General features: G+C 32.1%; 1 long non-coding RNA gene across 1 annotated transcript; it reads right to left on the minus strand.

Annotated features, from left to right (window-relative positions):
• Positions 1-6,619: 6,619 nt before the first annotated feature.
• LOC147384589 (uncharacterized) lies at positions 6,620-11,977 on the minus strand. Its single transcript, XR_015172418.1, has 3 exons — positions 11,362-11,977; positions 11,038-11,234; positions 6,620-7,392 (listed from the first exon to the last, which is right to left on the minus strand). It is a non-coding gene; the product is annotated as an uncharacterized LOC147384589 (long non-coding RNA).
• Between the last annotated feature and the right edge of the window lie 536 nt (positions 11,978-12,513).

Below are 12,513 nucleotides of genomic sequence, written 5' to 3' on the forward strand. Positions count from 1 at the left end.
GTAATATTTGGAGGGGTTCATCTTTTCTTCTGTTATACTTGGGCATTATGCAGGGGTTTTGAGTTTGAGTTTGGATTTGAGGTTGCACTAATCGTCTTTAGTTGTCTGACAGTTCGACTGAAATTGAGATACAAATAACAGCTCTTCTTGGGTCTTGGTCAGCACATGTTTCAGGAACGTACACAAAGTGCAACAATTTTTGGTGTGATGCTCACCCTTGAACTCCTTTTTGGCGGGCAAACATCATTGAGACTTTATGTTGTACAATGCAATTGGCCTATCTATGTTTGTGTCTCAAATAAGACATTTTTTGCCACTAGTGGATACCTACGAAAGTGAGGAAGATAACTGAAGAGAGTGAAAATCACTGGGATAAATTCAAAAAGAAAAAAAGAGAAGAAAAAGTGTCCTTGATCGCTCTAAGGACAGAGCGATCACTCTAATCAAACAGCGAGCAATTTATTTTTTTTTGGGTTTTTTTGTTGTTGTTATTTTGTGTAATAGGACCTCCCCTGTGAGCTTATAAATAGGGGAGGACCAAAAAGAACAAATGGGAGGAATTTTTTGTAAGACAAAACTCTACCAAAATTTATAAAAAGAACTTCTATACTCTTATTCTTTTGGTAAGTTTCTGTTTTTAGTTTTATTTATTTATTTTATAGCGGAATATGGAATTAAAATCATAGTTAATTTGATCCACAAGTTCATCTTGAACTTTGGAAGAAGAAAGAAATCACTCAATTACTTGTGAGGTTGGATCCTTGATCTAGTATCCATATAATGGGAATAAAGGGAGGAACTCAGCCACTGTCTCCCTCGATTTGTTGTCTAGATGGTCCCGAGAGCAAAGAAGTAATACCCCACACCTCCAATGGCCCTAAAAAAACCATGGATGGATTTTAAATCTCAAAAGATGGAGAACACCTCTATAGCTCTATTTTCCCGTAGTTCTTTACAACGGTTAGGAAAGTGCCATGTCAACCAGAACTCATAAATACACCGTTGAAATTGTATTTGAAATTTAAGGTTCAGTAACCATCCATTTATAACCTCTTGGATCATGTAGAAAAAAAATATTTTTTCCAATTTTTTTTTTCTTAAATCAGATCTAGAGCCTTAACACTACAAGCGTATGGTGTTATTTTCTTACAATGTAGTACTCCCTCCACTGTAGATAGAGTGCTACATAAAAAAATGGCTATAGAAGATTTGTTCCCCAATTGCTCTCTCAATCGCAAAGGTAATCGGTCGCCTCTTTACTTATTTTTCTTCATTCTCTATTTTACCTGGAATCGATGCCCAACTTTTGGATAAATCGTCCTTGTCAAACTTCTTCTTTGTTTCCAAACCCTTTTTCGTGAGTTGACTGTTCACTGTGTTGTATGCATGTGTTGATGTTCCATGCCTTTGAACAAATAATTACCTTAACTTGAGGGTAAGCAAGGGTTGAAGTACAAGGATAAGGACGGACTTCTAATTCAATCGGAAAAACATACAAGCCAAGATTAAAATTATTTGTTTTGATGAACAAAAATATAAATGTAATGACTCAAAATTTTAACTCGTATCTTGAGAAAACATAAAAATTTTTAATTCGACGAATTTTGAATTATTACGGTGGATTAAAAGTATGGATGTTGACTTATAAACTTTTGAGGAAAACCAACACCATCATTATTAAATTTACGAGGGTCGAAAAACATACCTTAGCCCGTAAGCACACCTTAAATAGATGTCGAACGAAACAGTATTCAAATCCTCAAATTTTGTTTCAAAATTGTACCCAAAAGGGGGATATTTTGATGGAGATAGAATTTTGGAGATTCAATTACACCATTAGATACGCATCGAAAAATTAAGTAAAATAGACTATAAGTTCACTAAAATCGAAATTTTGGACATAGACGTTTTAATTTAAAAAAAAAAAAATTATGTTAATGACATTTATGTCCTCAAGCCTTTATAAATACCCAAGCTAATAGAAAATTTATAGGTTTTTTCACAAAACACACATTCTCCTCTTTTAAAATAAAATCCTAGCCTCCATCCATCTTACTACATAGAGCTTCCATCACAATGTGAAAAAAGCCCAAATTTGACGGCCTTGGGCTATCAAATTTCATAAAATTCGACAGACCAAGAGGTCAAATTGGTGTTGAATTTTTCATTGTCAAATTTTTTTTTTCGACAGGTCGAATCTGTCAAATTAATGAAGGATGAGAGAAATTCGACAGTTCTAAGCCATCAAATCTGGGAATATCAAGAATTTCGATAGTCCTAGATCGTCAAAATTCAGTTTGTAAAATTCATGGGCCTTGGCCCATCAAATGTTTATGTCGAATTTTTCAATTTTCACGTAGTGCATTGGACTTCGGTGTAGAAGAGAAAAATGATCGAATCATTGCGAGCTTTGAGGTGAAATGAAAAGCTATAATGTTTTACCACATTCGATATGGAACCTTTAACCCAACTAAACCTCTTGCGTTCTTCATGGATTTTCTTGGCGTAGGTAAATCTGAGGTCGTATGAAACTTCTAGATCTTCCTAATAGTCAAAGTTTTCAATGTATGTAGTTTTTTATTCAAAATCTTATATATTTTACTATAAATTAAGAAAAAATATTCTTTTTACAAATTCGTATTTAGAATTATTTTTTTTTTATGTGTTTTCTTGTCGGATCAATTTTGCTTTTTTTTTTTTGTTTAATAATAGAATTGGGCAAATTTGGGGAAAAATCGTCAAAAGAGATAACAAAATCCCTTTCCTCGGTCGACCTACTACCTTGGTCGATTGACCATTCGCCCCATGAAGAACTTGAGAGTGCAAAACTCTTGGGTTCGATCGACCCAACAAGCTCAATCGACTGACCTATTGCCCCAACAACTCTCGGGGTCGCTCAATCCTATGTTGAAAGTCTCAAAAGTAAATGTCATATTTAATTTGAGTTTTTCATTAACTTTAACTTATTTAATAAAAATAAGGGAATATTCCTATTTGGAAACCATTATAATATTTTAGAAATTAAAATCTCGACAAATAAAAATCTACCTTTTGGGTTCAAGAACAAAATGCTACTTTTGACGTGTTTGTCAAATTTTTGAATCCCGTATTCTTGGACTTTTCTTTCAAACCAAGATTTAAAAATTACATGATGTCAAATCTCCTATTTAATACTTTTATTTTCAAAAATCCATTTTCAATTTGAAGAAATTTGAAATATTACTTTTTTTGACACTTAACCAAATTTTCACCAACTTTTCACAACTTTAACTAATCTCGATGGAATACCCTTGAATTACCTACATAACCTATTTTGGCCATTTTATGCCATTTTTTTTCAAATACTTATATAAAATAACTTTGATATTTAAATTTTATTCAAAATTTTACTTTTATCTCTTCAAAGAATATATAAAAATTTTGATTGAGTTTGAAAAAGAAAATGATTTGAATTATTAAAATTTGGAAGAATCACATTGTAGATATGATGTTCTTGATTTTGTTAAACGAGAGTATGGACTCTCATTGTTTGCGTGTTGTGGCAAGTGGATATGTAGGGGTTAAATTTTATTTTCTATCATCGCGAGACAATGTATGCATGTTTATTTATGATTCTGTTATCGCAAGGCGATGTGTACTATTTTATTTTTACGGATTAGACGGTTGCATGATAGGAAATCAGATGCCCATTCCACACACTTGTATAGTTTTTTTTTTAATTTTTATTATTTTATTTTTGAAAAAGAAAATTTATATACGCATCTATTTTGTGATCCGTTAAAGAACATGTGAATGCTTGAAGGGATATTCTATAATATTATGTCCGGAATGACATACTATCTTAAGATGAATAGTTGCAATAGTAAACGCTTATGTAATACGGGATGCATAGGAGTAACATCACAATTGAGATCCAGGAGATTTTTTTCTATATTTACCGGTGAACTATATGATGTAACGATAGCTTGTGTAAGTATAGAGGTTTCTTAGATAATCATATGTTCGCCTGATAGACTTAGATGAAGATGACTAGTCAATGATCATTAAACACTATAGAGTAGTTGAACATATTGACATTTCGTGAAAGGATATGTATTTTATGGTCACAATCAACGACAAACTTGAGTCGGATAAATAGTCATCTAACTATGGTAAGTGTAGCAATCGGTCACAGAATCAGGAACTAATGATGGGGTTCCACATCAATAAATTCTAGAATGTATTCAGATCTTGATTGAGAGGTATCCGGTCATGGTTCTCAATATTTTTAACAAACACACTACCACTATTTGTAATTATTTTGTTGTTCATGCTTTACTTTTATTAAATTAAAATCTATTGTGCAAACTGTTGAAAATAATGTTTTAATTTATATTTCTAGAATGATATCGTTAGCTTACTTTTATGTAATTATACTGAAAAACTTGCATGTGTTTCCAAATGATTTAGAATGATTTTTCCCATTTTAGGAGATTGTTTGTTTGAGATAGTGGTTTACCTACTAAGTAGCTCTCCTGTTACTCATCTTATCATTTTAATAGCAAATCCTTCCCCAACTAAAGAACTGTTAGAGGAGTTTCTAGTGGAGTATCGTACGTCATATTGATGATTGGAGTCAGCTTCTAAGCGAGAAATATAATTATTTCTACTAGTTCTACTTCAATTTAGATTTTAAGAATCTTCAGTTTCATTTATGTATTTGATAGTAGGTTTGGTGTTAGTGTGAGGTTTTGCCAATTTTTGTTTTTGGCATATTGTTTTTGAGTTCTAGTTTACTTTTCAGTTATCTTGTGGATACTTTCACATTTATATTTCAGATTTATTAGATTTTTTCACTGCGATATTATATGGTATCACCATATTGTCTATTTATTTTATTAATCATCTTTGGGTTGTGTTGAGTTGTGTATTTAGTGCCTTAGATTCTAGCATGGAATCATGGGGATTTGCGTTAGAATTTGGGGGTGCTTCACAAAATATAAGTTAAAGTGCTACAATTTAAATTCTAAATCTAAAAGAACCACTAGAGAAATGGATCCACCTAGACCAATTTAACCTACCCTTTCAATTTAACTTTGATCCTCTTTTTGATTCAACCCGAAGAACATGTTAGTGTATCTTAGGATGGAAGATAAGCTTGAAGCCATTAAGGGGGTTAAAGTTAGAATGCCTTCACTCATAAAGTGTGAATCCCTACTATCCAGTATCTAATTAAAGCATAAACCATCTTGAATCCCATCTAAATATGATTTATATAAGTCTAGTATAAAAGGATGCAAGGGTTCATCTCTAGAATTGATCCACTGGAGTTGGACGAACCTTGAAGAGAACCCACTAAATAATTAAGAAAGATTAGAAGAAAATAAATCAAATTAAAGTATAATTATACTTGCTCTAGGTTTATCCTCCTCTCTAATGGATGTACACTAGCCCAAGATCATTGCAAGAATAAGAGAAAGATAAAAAAGAAGAAGAACTTCTTATATTCATAGATTCATAGTTGGATTACACACACACACACGTGACATTCTCTCTCTATCTCTTCTCTCACAATTCTGGAATTACAGAGGTAAAAGAAAATTAAAAGCCTAATCTAATTGGGGGAAAGGACCTAAAGAAGACTAGAGAAGGGATGAATAATTTACAAATGGCCAAGGGTCATATTTATAGAGTACATCAAGTTTCTGAAATCATCTCATACATGCAGTCTTCATCAATCAGATTGTTCTTATGTGTGAGAGTTGTCCATACAAAATGAGGGTGATCAATCACCATTTGACCGCGGCGCAGTTGGAGTCCACTATGGTGCGGAGGTCTTGATGTGGACATGATTAATTCTTGGTCTTTGGCTTGATATCTTCATGTGTGTTCATTTTTTGAGCTTCTAATTTTGACCTTTAGAATTGAACACATGCATAATTAGTTTTCCCGAAATATATAATTTCATTCAATCATGCACATTTCAATGTGATGAATCATGTAAGGCATTGGCATAAAAAGAATGCATGATTATTTGCTAAATATTGTATAATTAAGTTAAGAAATATGATAAATTCTATGATAATTTGGGTTAAATTATGGATTCTAAGGCACTAATCATTGACACAAAATGAGGATTGCTTTGATGTCTCTCTCCTTTTCCCCAATTCTTACTTATGACTACAAGTAAAGTGCATGTGCATTGCATGTGAATAAATAATTATTTTAAAATATATTTTTGAGATTCTAACGATCAATATTTCATATATTTTTGTCCCTCTACGTGCAGGCAAGACATCAACGGTGGAAATATGAGATAGATGCATATAGTGTAAACGTGAAATGGATAACTCTATTGAGGTTTGTCTGGTTTGTCTGTGGGACTTCAATTATTAATTCAATTGAGTTCAAATACTACAATATACATATCAAAGTAGACACAAAGTTCATACTAAATACTCTAAATAACTACTAGACCTTATCAATTAGAATAAATCCAAATCCAACTCTTAAACCCAATTAAATGGCCAAGTTTGAATTAAAAATTAAAAGATTCATTGACGACCCAATGCATAACAATTCAAAATATTTAAATATTTGGAAGAGTAATAAATGGAACAAACAATTTAGAGGAAGTCAAACTACACATATACATGAAAAAGTAAGTTTGGAGAAAGAATAACTTGTGTAATATAAAGTATCTAAGCTGCAAAACACACAAGGTCAAGAAAAAATGGACCAAAGCTAGAAATTGTTCTAGGTCTTCTACAAAGCACACAAAACAACATACCACAACATTACGAATGAGGATAGTGGGGTTACAATATAATCAAAGATTTAAATTGGGAAAAGTAAAAGCCCTTACATGATTCATGGAAACATCAAGATGTGGGATAAACAACTTGAGCGAAAACAATAATGAACCATCTAAGGTCTTTGACAATGGTTGCACCCTTTAGTCCAATGGAGAGTCCATTCACAAATAGCCAACAGAATAAAGCATATAGCATCCAGTAGCTTTGGATGTTGTTTTCATGACCGAGAGAACTTTAAGATTGAAAAAACTTTAGGAGTGAGAAATAATTAAGAGCATAGACAAACATCTGAGGGATCATTATCGAGTAGTTAAACCAGTTGGTCTTAGGCAAGCACATCTTAATGGTCATACAAAAGAATACTATACCAATAAATTAGAATAATATTTACAAGCTAGGGGTAGGAGTTTAAGTTACAATAGATCTTGCCTCCAAAAACTATCTTACATATAGGGAAAGATGTAACTAAGAAAATGGTATAAATACTATAGCAGCGGAGGGTATGCCATGACAAGGACCACCTACAACAAATTCTCTATAGTTGATTCCACCACCGCAATTAGGACAAGGCCCCCAATAGTTATTATAGTTGCCTTTCCTGCAAAATGCATGACCAAACATTTCTTAAATACTTTCACCTTAGCTATAGATCAACGAATTGAGACTATGAGGTGCTTGTAGAAGCATGTTCTGAAAATAAAAATCAGAACCAATAGCAGCATATTATAAATTATAATATTGGTATCTGGATAAACCTGATGTTTGATGGAAAGAGAAATACTGAAATTTAAGACACATTAGCCATGCAAAAGGGAATCCAATTTTACTCATCAAGGTATTTGAGTCCTAATTTAAACATTGAAAAACAAATAAAAACTTTTATAAAATTTTTAAAATGCTACTTCTGAAAATAAGTAGTCAACTCGTGATTCCAAGACAAATACTGAGATTCTTAGCCCCTCACTGAGAAATAATTACAGTATCATATCCATTACTATTCTAGCCTGCTTGAAGAAGTGCAAAATGAAAACTTCAATGGAGACTTGGTATTTTATGGTAGAATATGAACTTATGTTACATAACAAAAAATAGATGGGGTTATTCCAATGTGTAATAGTACAATTTCTCTTCTACTACTTATCTTATAAGATATTTCTTCAGATCCTAATGGCTCCATACATGATAGAGGCAAACAAAAATTAAAAAGATCAATCATAATTGTAAACAACTATTGAAATTGTTTGAATGAGAGTTCTAATGTTTTGTAACAATGAGATTATAATTTGAGCCAAACCTTTGTGATGTTTAAAGAGTGTGTTTTAATCTTTAATTGGGCAATGATAAATAATTTAAGAAATTGGGGTGTAATAAGTAGAAGTTGGGAGGCCAATAACAGCTCTACATTGCCTTTTCATGAATATAAATTGTCAATATTATTAAAAGAAGTAAATACTGGATGAAAACACAAAGGAATAAGAAAAAGAGAAACTCATGATAACTTTTTCAGTAGTAGAGCACAAGTTACCCTTCTCATGTTCTTTGTTTTATCATAAATTTAAGATTTATGAGTAGAACCAAGACGGAATATGAGGTTGAACTTTAGTATTGACACCTAAAAAAAGGAAGGTCCAGTAAAAATTGATGGTTTGAATAACATGAAATAAGCGTTTTCATTGTCTCATGTCTATTATACAAACACATTAGAAGATAAAATTTATAAAATGGAAGTAACACATTCTATGCTTTATGGAGTTGAATCTCGAGTGGTCAAGAAGCATCATGTTAATAGATTTGTGCATAACAAATATGAGGATGCCGAGATGGATGAGTGGAAAGACTAATAAAGATAAAATTAGAAACAAACTAATTCAAGAAAAAGAATGTATTAGTAGCTCCAATAGGCAATATACTAAGAGAAAATCAATTGAGATGCTTTGAACACGGTCAACGAATGCTAATTGCAACCCCAAGTTAGCTAAGTTGTAAGACGTGTGGAGTATTGTTCCCATGTCTTAGGTTCAAATTCCCTTGAACCCAATTTCATTTGCTAACTACTAACTCCATACCTATAAAAAAGATTCTAAAAAATCACGAGGAAGACCCAAAATAACGTGAGTTTAGGTAGTTAAAGTAGATATGAACACACTTTTTTTTAACGAAAGTGGTGACTCTAGACATAACTGAATGGGAAAAAACAAAACAAAAAAAGATTCATTTAGCCAACCAAACCTTTAGAACAAGGCTTTGATGATGATGACAAATTTTAAGAAGGATTAGGAGTAGGAATCAAACAATTTGTTTTCAATCTACTTTTGTTGGGGCTCCAAAATCCCTTCAAAAGTAAAATTTTCATTTGAATTGCATCTTTGGCTAAATTTTCACAAAATAGGTGCTTATCTGATCAGTCACAAAAGCTTGGGCCTTGCAATGTCATTCCACTATATGCGTCAATTCTTCAATAGGGGCCTCATCTGTTAATATATGCTCAGTTCCATATTCCTGAAAAATGCTTTTGAAAATAATAATAGAAATATAATTTGTTCATCTATCCTTGTGTGTTGTGTAAGATTGGCATTTTGTATATGTCAAAGCATAGGACATTACACACTTTAACAAGGACAATAAGTTATAATAGCACTATCTGAGAGTGATTTCACCTCCCTTACATGCTTTAGCTCAGCATCGCCTTCTAAGAAAAAGGAAAGGTATTTAATTGGTATATCTACCTGAAAAACATCTAAAGAAGAGAAGATATCAATCACAAAGCTAATTTACAGGTAGGCTTCAAATGCTCAGAAACTACCTAAGTACACACAGATGAGCTTAATAACAAAGTTTGGATTCAGTAATTTCCTGGTAGATTCAATTTGGTTAATTTGGATAAATTCGAGTAAGTTTAGCAACAAAAAAGAAATGGCTAAGTTCGGAGATTATACAAAATATGTTTTTAGGTTTGTTACCAAAACCCATCATCTTTAACCTCTCTAAAACCCTATCTTCTTCTTGATGAAAAAGATAAATAAGGTTTTGAATGCGAAGGGTAAAAATGTTGAGGATCGACTAACTCAACAATTCACAGATTTAATCGGCTAACCTCTAATTCAGAATTTTTTTTTTTGAAAAATCAATGAATTTTGTGACTATGCAGATGAACAGTTTCTTCAATTTTTCGCCTAAGGAAAATTGGAGGAAAATTTTCTTAGAGCACTAAATGAAATAAAACCCAATAACCTAGTCACATGAAACTTAACCATATTTAACATGATGACTACAATGTCAACTAATCGCTTAATTAAGGTCATATCCAATCTTCAAGCTTACCCACCAAATAGTCTAAACTTGACCATGGAAGCAAAATAGGGCCACATGTTGAAGGAGTGCATCTTGAGAACAATAATACTGCAATGCCATTCCAAAATTGTACTAGATTGAACGGGATGCAACACCATTCATTTGAAAGAAGAGAGCATTCTCACACATTACAATCTTTGATGAGTAGAATTGAAAAGCCACTAAAATTGGGTCACAACAACCACCTTGTATGTGTGCTATGCATAGAAAGTACGCAAATATTAACTTTTTCTATTTCTCCAATCTTGACCTTAGTTTCTTCAATTCAATTGGGCAGAAAACAAGTTACATAACCAAGATAAAAGACCACAAAGAATATTTACAATACCTTATAAAGAATAACATTATTTGGAGCAGATATAGAAAGATAGTTTTGTAATAGATTATTTTTTAAAATCAAATTCTCTTCTTATAACTATCCACAAAAAGAAAAAAAATCCTTTAAACATTTCATCGAATACTTGGGGAAGGGTAGTAAATTATGAGCTTATGACATATACACAAACAAGCAAAATAATTAAATTATTTAGAACTATACTAATTTAGAAGGAATTAGATTTTACCAAGGATCCATGAATTATAAACATAAGAACCAAAGAAAAAATTTCCATTAAAATGCTTACATCGATGGCTTGCTTAGGTAAGAACCGATTGATGTAAGATCCAAATAAAATCAAAATCCAAAGAGACTAAAATAAGAACAAGATTATTATTAAAAAATGGAAATGGTTTTGAAACACACTTCTAGAATCCAATATTGGTTGATCCAACAATTATGACTAACCACAAGAATACATCCCTCAAAGCATTTCATCAAACACTATTTGAAGGGCAACAAAAAAATAGCTTCAATCTGATATACTTCTAACCAATAAAATCGAATAATATTTACCGGAATTTTTTTTGATGGACATGTCTCTTCCTCTGACTTGGATTTAGTACAAGAATTGTGTGATTCTCCACCTTCATTCTTTCAAAGCTTTAGTGAACTTTCCTTGATGGATGGTGTTGAAGTGGGGCTGAGACTGCTTGAACAAAGATAAATACTTTGAGTCTCCACATCTATGGTCAAACTCTCCACTTTCTTTTCTGCATTTAAAAGCCATAAAACAAAGTAATCCAAGCAACTCAAATATTCTATAATTATATTAAACAAATAAGAACATAAGCAAAACAAAGTGTTTTTAGACATTGAAATTGAAGTTCAATTTCTTACTCTTGCATTATAGTAGTCTTTTTTTGAATGAGTCTTGAATGGGAGGAATAACCAAGAGGTCCAAGCATTATCATAACCGTATTTCTTTGCCTCATCCACCACTAAGGGATTTTCCCACCTTACTTGCAGTATAAATCGATCCGAGCTCCATGTGATTCATCCATGGAGTTAAATTCCTCCAAAACAGACTCGGGGGCTATCATCTCGAGAAAATTCTCTCCTACAACTACAACAACCGAAACCAATTACTATTAAAAATTTGTTAATTATCGCAAAAACCCATGTAGAATTACTCAATTTTTAAAGGAGAAAAGGAACAACTTGTTAACATTACACATTGTAGAATTACCCATTATCGCAAATTTGTTAACATAACACAAACGGAACAACCAATCTTGAAGGGAGAAAAGGAGTATAGTAAAAGACCTTTTCATCATGATTGCGTTAAAAAAATACAAATGTAGAAATGTGGTCTTAGCAAAAACTCCATAAGTTGTGGCACCACTAATTTCAACGGAGCTCGCAACCAGGGTTTCACCAAGAGCCACCGAGTGACCCAATAACAAATAATCAAATTGAATCAAAACCACACAAAAAAAATTAAGAAAAAAGGATTAGAAACCAATAAAAAATTCTTCAAACTAAAGATAACCCAAGGAACATAGATTAAAAAATAGAACAAAATAATAATAATAATAATAATAATAATCATCAAATTGAATAAGAACCCCCCCCCCCCCCCCAAAAAAAAAAAAAAAAAAAAAGAAAGAAAAAAAAAACCAAAATAAAGAGAACTCAAGGGTCATAGATTGAAAAAGAACAAATTTTTTGAACAAGTTGAAATCCAGATGGAAAATCAACAGAAAAATAGAAAATTATTAGATAAAAATAAAGAGAACCCACGATTGTGGAACACAAACATGAATACTGTATTGGCCTTCTAGAACCAAAGCACTCGATTCCATCCCCATTGGTCACAAGAAGTCAAGAATTACTAGTTTCGAGTAATCTTTCTCTGTATTCACACGCATAACATCTGAAGGAGAAGAAGAAGAAGAAGCTTCAGAAGATTCTTCTGTGTTCTTTGATTTCTTTTTTTCTTAACCCTTTCTCTTAATTAAAACTTGTTGTAGATTGGAAACTAAAGAGGGA

The sequence above is a fragment of the Akebia trifoliata genome, chromosome 15, assembly GCF_017979445.1.
Source record: "Akebia trifoliata isolate Shusen 1 chromosome 15, ASM1797944v1, whole genome shotgun sequence".
Taxonomy (NCBI): domain Eukaryota; kingdom Viridiplantae; phylum Streptophyta; class Magnoliopsida; order Ranunculales; family Lardizabalaceae; genus Akebia; species Akebia trifoliata.